This window comes from Mus caroli, chromosome 7 (genome assembly GCF_900094665.2).
Source record: "Mus caroli chromosome 7, CAROLI_EIJ_v1.1, whole genome shotgun sequence".
NCBI classification, from domain to species: Eukaryota; Metazoa; Chordata; class Mammalia; order Rodentia; family Muridae; genus Mus; species Mus caroli.
Genome location: NC_034576.1, coordinates 119,105,306 through 119,113,820, shown reverse-complemented (window position 1 = coordinate 119,113,820; position 8,515 = coordinate 119,105,306). Strand labels below are relative to the sequence as shown.

Here is an 8,515-nt window from a genome sequence, read left to right as displayed (position 1 = left end):
GCCCTTGATACAGCTTCCTTCAGCTGTCCTGGCACAGGGGACCAACATGATGCTTAGAGGATGGAGATGAGGATGGAGTAGAGAGTCCCCACAAAGCCAAGAGAGGGACTGGAACAAGTTATCGAGTTGGAACAATGAACGCCACACTCTGGGCATGTGGCCTTTTCCTCCCTAAGTTGCATGATCAGCTATGCATCGCTATGGTCCACCTGCTCCACAGACATCACCATGGTCCTCCCGTTCCATGGGCATAGCCATACTCCACGTGTTCTATACATATCACTGCGATCTCCCTGTTCCATGGGTATCACCGTGCTCATGATTCTCACCATACCTACTTATTCCAGGGGATTCATCATGTTGTACCTATTCTGGGGTAGGACCATGGTCCATGTGTTTATTGTGTATTATGCATATTCCTCTCCTCTTTACATAGTTTGAACAGTTGTGAAAAGAATAACAAAAGATATAATACTCCTAATGGTAAATGTGCTGATTCTGTACAGTAACCACATTCTTATCTTTCATTCATTGCATGTATGTGTGCTAGAAAGATGTGCTTGTACATCTAGGCATGTGAGTTTGTGGGTAGCGTGTATACATATGTGTGCATGAGTGGAGAGACAAGGGCCTATATCAGGTGTCATTGTTTAGAAGCTATGCACGCTCGTTTGGTTTTGATCTAGTGTTCACTGATTTAACTAGGTAGGCATATTAATCAGGGTCCTCTAGAGTAACAGAATTTATAGGATATACATATATGGGGATTTATTAGAATGACTTAAAGGCTGCAATCCAACTAATCCAGCAATGGCTGCCTGTTAACAGAAAGTCCAAGAATCCAGTAGTTGCTCAGTTCACAAGGCTCGATGTCTCAGTGGTCTTCAGTATACACAGGAATCCCAAAGTCAGTGAGGGGATGGATGTGCTCACAAGGCAATGGCAAGCAGGCAAAGAGGGAAAGTTTCCTTCTTATATGTTTCTATATAAGCCTCTAGAGGAAGGTGTGGCTCAGATTAAAGGTTTATATTCCTGCCTCAGTTTCTATATGAAAGACATGTGTCTCCTTACCTCAGAAATTCGGATTAGAAGTGGATTCACCAACTTCAAACAGAGCCAAAAAAAAAAAAAATCCTCACAGGTTTGCCCTCCATGTCTGGATTCCAATTAATTCCAGATGAAGTCAACTTGACAACCAAGAATAGCTATCTCATCACCCTTGAGAGGTGTTGCAGGTGTGGTTGCTGTGTCACATATGTGTCAGTAGGTGGCAGAGAGGAGAGAGGCTATGTCCACACTCAGTGTTCTGGCCTGTGAACATCCGAATGATGAGTAGCCCAACATCTGAAAAAACCTAGCCTGAGATGACCACCAGTCCAGCTCTACACAGGCCTGTTTGGGCTCCCAAGGTGGGGAGGGAGCCAGGGACTAGAAGAGCATCACCTGGGACTGTGGGCCTAAGAATACAGGCTAAGCCACATGACCCCTGCCTCGTGTTATAATGTACAAGCAGGGTACAGCACTCCTGAGACAACCCCAAACACTCAGAGACTCTGGGTGCCACTAGGAGGAGCAAGTAAGTGTTGGAGAAATGAAAGAGAAAGAGAAACAGGAGGATGTGGGCACAATGAAGAGAGGCAGAACTGGAGAGTCGACGGTAGTGAGGAACAGCCTGATGTGAGTAGCCAATAATGCTGCCAGGGACCAGGGTGAGGGCCTGGCCTATGCTGTCACCTGGGCCATATCTGGGTCTGTGGCCCTGTAGCAGCAGGAGTCTGTTACTATCAAAGGCCAGGAGGTCATCCCTGGTCTGGATTGCTATCCAGGAAATGTGTAAAGGCTGAGCATGTAAATGTGGAAGGGCTGAGCAGAACTGGCTCTACCTCTCACTTGGGCATTGTGAGAGAGCAGGCTCTGGGGGCATAAAATCAGGAGGGCTGACTTTGCTCCTAGTCAGTTGCAGTAATTGGAAGAACAAGCCCCACACATCATGCAGAAAACACAGTAGAGTTGGCTCTGGTAGCTGGAGTTGTGGGTGAGCCAGCACAGGGGTGTGAGAGTGGGAGAGCTAGCCCTGACACTTGTCTGATGCGTGGTGACACAGGCAAGGGAAAGACTCCCCTCCCTACCTCCATGCCTTTCCACCTCTGACAGGTGGGAGAGATGGCCCTGGGGTCAGGAAAGCAGGAGAGTAGGCCCAGCACCTCACCTGGGCAGCATAGGACCAGAGCTGATTCTGGACGTGGGAGTTGTCAATGAGTCAGCCCAAAGGGCATGAGCATAGGAAAACTGACCCCAATCCTTGTCTGCTGTGCAGTGGCACAAGCAAGGGAAAGATGCCTTCCTTCCCTCCCTCAGAACTCACTACCTACCTCAGGTGGAAGAGATGGCCCCTGGGTAATGAGAGTGGGAGAACTGGCTATGTCCCTCACAGGAGAGCAGGCCTGGTACCTTGCCTGGGCAGCAGTGTGGAGCTAGGCCTGGTTTTAAGAATTTTGGATGAGCCAGCACTGAGGGCATGAGAGCAGGAGAACTGTCCCACTGAGCGGCCAGTGTGAGAGCAGGGGGAAAAGTGTGAGAGCTTGCCCTGGTGGTATGAGTATGGGAGAACTGGTGGACTGATCCAGCTCAGATACCTCTCAGACCCAGATCTAGGGCTTTGAATTGGCACATTCCAACACCTATCTTATCAATGAACTACTAGAGTGTGTGAAGGGGTAGTCCTAAAGATCCAAAGCTATAGGATCTTCATGACTTGGGACAACAACAAGATGTCCAAGAGGAGTTTCCCAGTGAGGTTGCAGTATTAATAGTGTGACAGAAGCCAGAGAGCTCGGACCAGACCAATGAGTCACTGCAATGAATATTTGTAAGCCAGGTAATGTGGACAAAAGTGTGTACTCTGGGGCACCTTGTGACACACTACAGCTTCCACAATAAAGCATTTCTCCTTTGTTGGGGAGGGGGGTTTGTGAGGGTGGAGGGTGCCTGCAAGGGGAGGGGGAGATAAGTGAGGTTCGGGTACATGATGTGAAATTCACAAAGAACCAATAAAACGTTTTTAAAAGGAAGAGCAATCACAGAAGGCTATCAGTGAACCTGTGACCCGCAGGACTAGCCTTTCTCTGCTTTCCCACCAGGGAGGTTACATGCTGAGCCACCATACTCACTCTCCTACATCATTTCTGAGGCTCAGACTCAGCGCCTTCACACGATCGTGAGCCTTCTAGTTTTCTTTTCTTCTTTTGAGTGGAGAACTTTTCTATAGATTAGACAGCAGAGACATTGATAAACAACTTCTTTTTTTTTTTCTTTGATGATCTTTACGGATTAGCAGAAATTTAGATGGCTCAGCATTAAAGGCTAGGCTCACAACCAAAAATTTCCATGGCTTCCATATATCCACTCCCCAGATCTTGGAGTGGAAGAACAAGGCGATTCTGGCTATTCAGCAGTTAATAGACGAACATGGTTGTCTACATTTCTTTTTCGAAGGCCTTCAATTAAATATCATCCTAATTGTTTTTCCTGTGGGAACATGTTTGTAAGAGTTTGTTTACTCTTTGGAGAGGGAGGTTAAACTACTTTCTACATAATAGTGGCCAAAAATATTCATTCAAATTTCTTCTCAGAAAAACCCGATTGTCATTGTTCTAAATGAGATACTTTATATTGAATATTTAAGCAGCTATGTGTTCAGCTAGTTGCAAAGTATCTTTGAAGTCTGTATCATTACTATCTCCGTGAATTTAAAAGCTGCAGAGTTTCTTAGGTTTGAAATTTTCTTTTTGGATCTTCTCTTCCCATACCCAATATACCTCTCTGTTTCCACCTAAATTACTCTCTCACATCTCACCAACATTAATTAGACCACTGACCAATGATGTGAGTTTCTTCCTAAATCCCGATCCTCCAAACTCTAATGACCCACACTCTAAATATGTCAATGAAGCCTTCAACAGCCCAGCGGACCTTACTGTCTTAGGTAAGCCCAGTGGGTTATTTACAGTCTTAGTTGGGCTTGTGTTGCTGTGATAAAGCACCATGACTGAAAGCAAACTGGGGAGGAAAGGGTATCTTCAGCTTATACTTCCACCTCACTGTACATCATCGAAGGAAGTCAGGCCAGAACACAAGGCAGAAACCTGGAGGGCAGAAACTGAAGCAGAATTCATGGAGGAATACTGTTTACTGGCTTGCTCCTCGTTGCTTACTTAGCCTACTTTCTTATACAACTCAAGACCTCCTACAGGGGTGGCACCAACCCCCATGGGTTAGGACCACCCATATCAATCATTAATTTAAAAAATATTCTACAGACTGACCTATAGGCAATTTAAATAAAGACACTCTCTGAATTGCAGTTCCTCTTCCCAGATACCATGGTTTATATCAGGTTGACAGAGAAAACAAAACCAAACAAAAGAACAATAAAAACTAGCTATACAAACACCATTGCCCTAAGCACTAGGCCTTTTGGAAATGGTGGCTTCTATAAAAACTAGTGGCCTAATGAAGCAGCCCACACCTCCCAGTTCTTAGTTCAAATTCTATCTCTTACAAAGAGAGATGGCAGGGCTGGAGAGCCAGCTTGGTGACTAGAGGCAACTGCTGAGCAAGCATGGAGACCTGCATTTGGATCCTCAGCACCCGTGTAAAATGATAGATGTGGCTACGCATGGCCCTGTCAGCCCAGAATTGTGGTGCTCAGAGAGAGAAGTATCGCTGAGGCTAGCTCCAGATGCAGTGGGAGATCTTGACTGAAATAAATACAAGGGACAGTGACAGCACAAGCACTCCAGATCCTCCTCTGGACTCTACACAGGGGCAGGGGTGTGCCCTCACAGACCAACACACATAAGAGAAGTGAGAGCTTATCAATTGATGTGATTTATCTTTCCAAGTCATGAAATACTAATCACTCCTCTCAGTGGGTGACTGTGGGGATTAAACACACTTGATACACCAGAACCCCCCAAGGGAACGTGTAGCATAAGCCAGCAGTACATGAAGCTCCCACTGCTCTTGGTGTTTCCAACAGTGCAAAGCTTCCGTTAACTGAGTCCCATCTCTTACTGCTGCTGTGCTGTTCCCATCTCTTACTGCTGCTGTGCTGTAGCCAGATAAACCAAATTAACCTCCGGCCACTCGTTGCCTTTAAATCTTGATTTCAACAGTGCCCAGCCAAGATTCTCTCATCCACTCAACTCTCTTTTAATATGTCTGCTAATTTTTTTTCTTAAATAGGGTTAGATTGTTTTCTACCCAAAGGGCTCAGCAGAGAAAATAGGCATGAGGAGAAATTTGTTTTAGCCATTAATGATGTCTCTCATGCTTCCGGTGACCTAAGTGGCTGCCCCACGCTGACCATTCTCACCTCTCATCTGAGCCCAGGTTTCCTTTAATTTTAATAGAAACAGTACTGGGTCAACCCCTCACAGCCTGTGACCTCCCCCAACAAAACAAGACCCCAACACAGGACTCGAAAGTTCAGAGAGCTTCCATGTGCAATTTAAAATAAATTCTCACAGAGGTGCTACAGTCAGCACTCAGAATTTGTCTCCAAGTGATTTGCATGCTCCAAGCAATATTCTCCAATGCTTTGGCCCCATTGGGAAGTGATTTGCATTCAGGGAGGAAAGGCTAATATTCCAGTCTTAGCAATTATTGAAACACAACCAGTCAGTACTCCAATAAATTATCCTAACCCAATTACTAAAAACATCGCAAAACATTGCTGTGTGCTCAGGGCCAGTCTGCCCAGGAGCCTGTATTGGTGGGGTAATTAAAAGCACACCAGCAAGGGCTTCTGCTCAAATATTTGGGGGAGTTTTGTGTCATTTGAATTAGTTCTCTCAGACACAAAAAGAGAATTCTGTTTACTCCTTGCTTTCTGCACTTCTGTTCTCCCCAGTCTCTTCCCACTCCTGGCACCTACAGTCTTTCCAATTGATTCCAATCACACCAGACAAAGTGCCTATGCAATCACATATACACACAGAGAAACACACAGCTTGCTCTCCCTTATTTCTTTAAAGCAAGTGCTGTTAAAAAAAAAAAAAAGCTCACTAAATGAGCCTGGAGACCTGCGTTCAAGTCCCTAGCACCCAGGTAAAAAGCCAACTGTAGCCACATACATACCTCTAACCCCACTGCTGTGGAGGCAGAGGCAGGAGGATCCCTCGGGCTTGCTGTCTGAGAGACAACAATCAGACAGGATGTGTCCTCCTCTGACATTCATGTACCCATATACATGTGCATTTACACCACACACACACACACACACACACACACACACACACACACACACACACAGAGAGAGAGAGAGAGAGAGAGAGAGAGAGAGAGAGAGTGGGGGGGGGGCAAAAGCAGACTTTATCGTGTTTTATATCTTACAAGGTCAGGAACACTCACATTTCAGGAATTCATCCTACAGTAATACCCCAGGGGTTTTTGACAAGGGTAAAAAGATCAAGTGTTCCAAAACCTCTCAAGTACACAAAATTGATAAGTGTCAAAGCCAAGGTCAAACTCAGGTCTGATCATTCCAAGTTTCCCCGACCTCTGCTGCCCAAATACCTTCCAATAGTTGTTTATCATCTGTCCATGTGTGCGAGAGACTGCACTAAGCTCTAAGAATATGACACTGTGAAAGTCAGGCAGATTCCTGTCCTGTTGGACCGTGTCCATTCACTGAATATTGGTCAGTGCATTTGTCAGCTAAGCTGAAGTAACAAATAAATCCATTCTTTCCATAAGATATAGCAAACACCTTCTTCTTCCTACCATATATCAATAGGGGTTGGTTGGCACTATAGGAAATCATATGCCCATATCTTCCTTTAAAGGAGATGGAGAAATTTAATTCCCAAATATTTGCTACAGAGCACAACCTCAGCCCCTGCCAGACAAACGGGTAGAGATGCCACATTGAGAACTGCAGTTAGGAGCACTGCAGTGAATTTACAATCAAGCCAAGTTCCCCAGAACTCTACTTATGAGTCTTTCATCTCCAAATGCCATTTCTGTCAGACCACAGGGATCCCAGGAATCAAACCATACACGATCACAGGGACATGTGACACTCACTCCTTTATAATTAGGCTCATTTCCCCCCCTACCCCCACCCTGCACATCCCAGCACTAGCTCAGAAGCCAAGATCTAAGGGTGCAGATGAATCCAGCCTGAAGCACAGGATGGCAGTGGAGGAGCACTCTGCCCACCGAGTTAACTCTTCATAATCCCCAGCCAAGGCCAGATGTTTTTCAGCAGACAGCCATACTGATGTGGTCCCTCCTCCATCCCATGACTGGTCCTCATTGCCATCAGTAGTCTCTTCTCTATGGCTGAGGTCCAGGGCCAAGCTGTATTAGCTGTGTTGGCTGTATAGTGAAACTGACAGGAGCCTGTAAATGTATCCACTTTACAGATGGAGACAAAGATCAAGAGCCATAATCTAAACATCTGTTTTTGTACCCACAGATAAGTGTCATCCTCACCCCTCATCAAAAGAACTATTTGCAAGAGGTAGAGACTGCCACAGAAACCCACAACTGCTCAGAGTAGAGTGGTGGAGCCCATGCACCACCAATATATCTACAATACAGCCCCTACACTGATGTCTCTGGGATGATTGTGGAACGGGGTTGAATGACTATAAAACCCAGAGGATTAGGGAGTTTTCTGTGAGGTTGTGTCTCCTAGGAGTGCCAGAAGGTCTCATCAACATGGCTATTTAGTTCAACAGGAGTTGAACAAGGACAGCACCAGTGCACATTCCAGTGTGGAAGGGTAAATCCCATAAGGCCTCAACCATAGACAGAGAACTATAGGCAGATAAAGCCAAGATCAGGATGGTCATCCCTGAACATACACATACATATTACATACATACATACATATATATATATATATACATACATACATACATACATACATATATGTAACTATATAAACAATGAACAAAATGAGGTCAACTTTTTGAAAAAAAATTAAAAAGAGTGAAGAGGGTTAGATGGGAGAGCTTGATGAGGAAGAAGGGGAAATGATGTATATCATAATCTCAAAAGCTGAAAGAAATAATTTTAAAAGGAAAGAAAAGGAGCGGGCATTCAGCTCTCGAAGCCTAAGTGCAGAGCAGACTCAGAACTTAGGTCTTTCTTATGCCCGAGCACAGCAGCTGCAGCTGGAGCTGAAACGGCTGGCTCACTGTCAGCCATACTAGAGCAAAGACCTTGAGTTCATGACCCAACATCTAAGGGGCCCAAAACTCGTGCTTGTCACCAAACTCAATGTAACTCTGAATCCAACAGCAGCCACTATGACGAAAGAAACTAGTTTAAAGTGCCTACTATGATTCAGAATGCCAACAAGTACAGATTATGAATCCCTATAGTGGCACACTTAAATACAAGATGACACCCCCTTTAATCTTCCAGGAGCATTATAAATATGGTTTGGGGGGGCAAAGATAGGTTATAATTTAATTTTTTAATCTTTATCTTTAATGATGGT

General features: G+C 45.1%; 1 non-coding gene across 1 annotated transcript; it reads left to right on the top strand.

Annotated features, from left to right (window-relative positions):
• The first annotated feature begins 1,213 nt into the window (after positions 1-1,213).
• Positions 1,214-1,345, top strand: LOC115031647. Its single transcript, XR_003837316.1, has one exon. It is a non-coding gene; the product is annotated as a small nucleolar RNA SNORA17 (small nucleolar RNA).
• Positions 1,346-8,515: the final 7,170 nt, after the last annotated feature.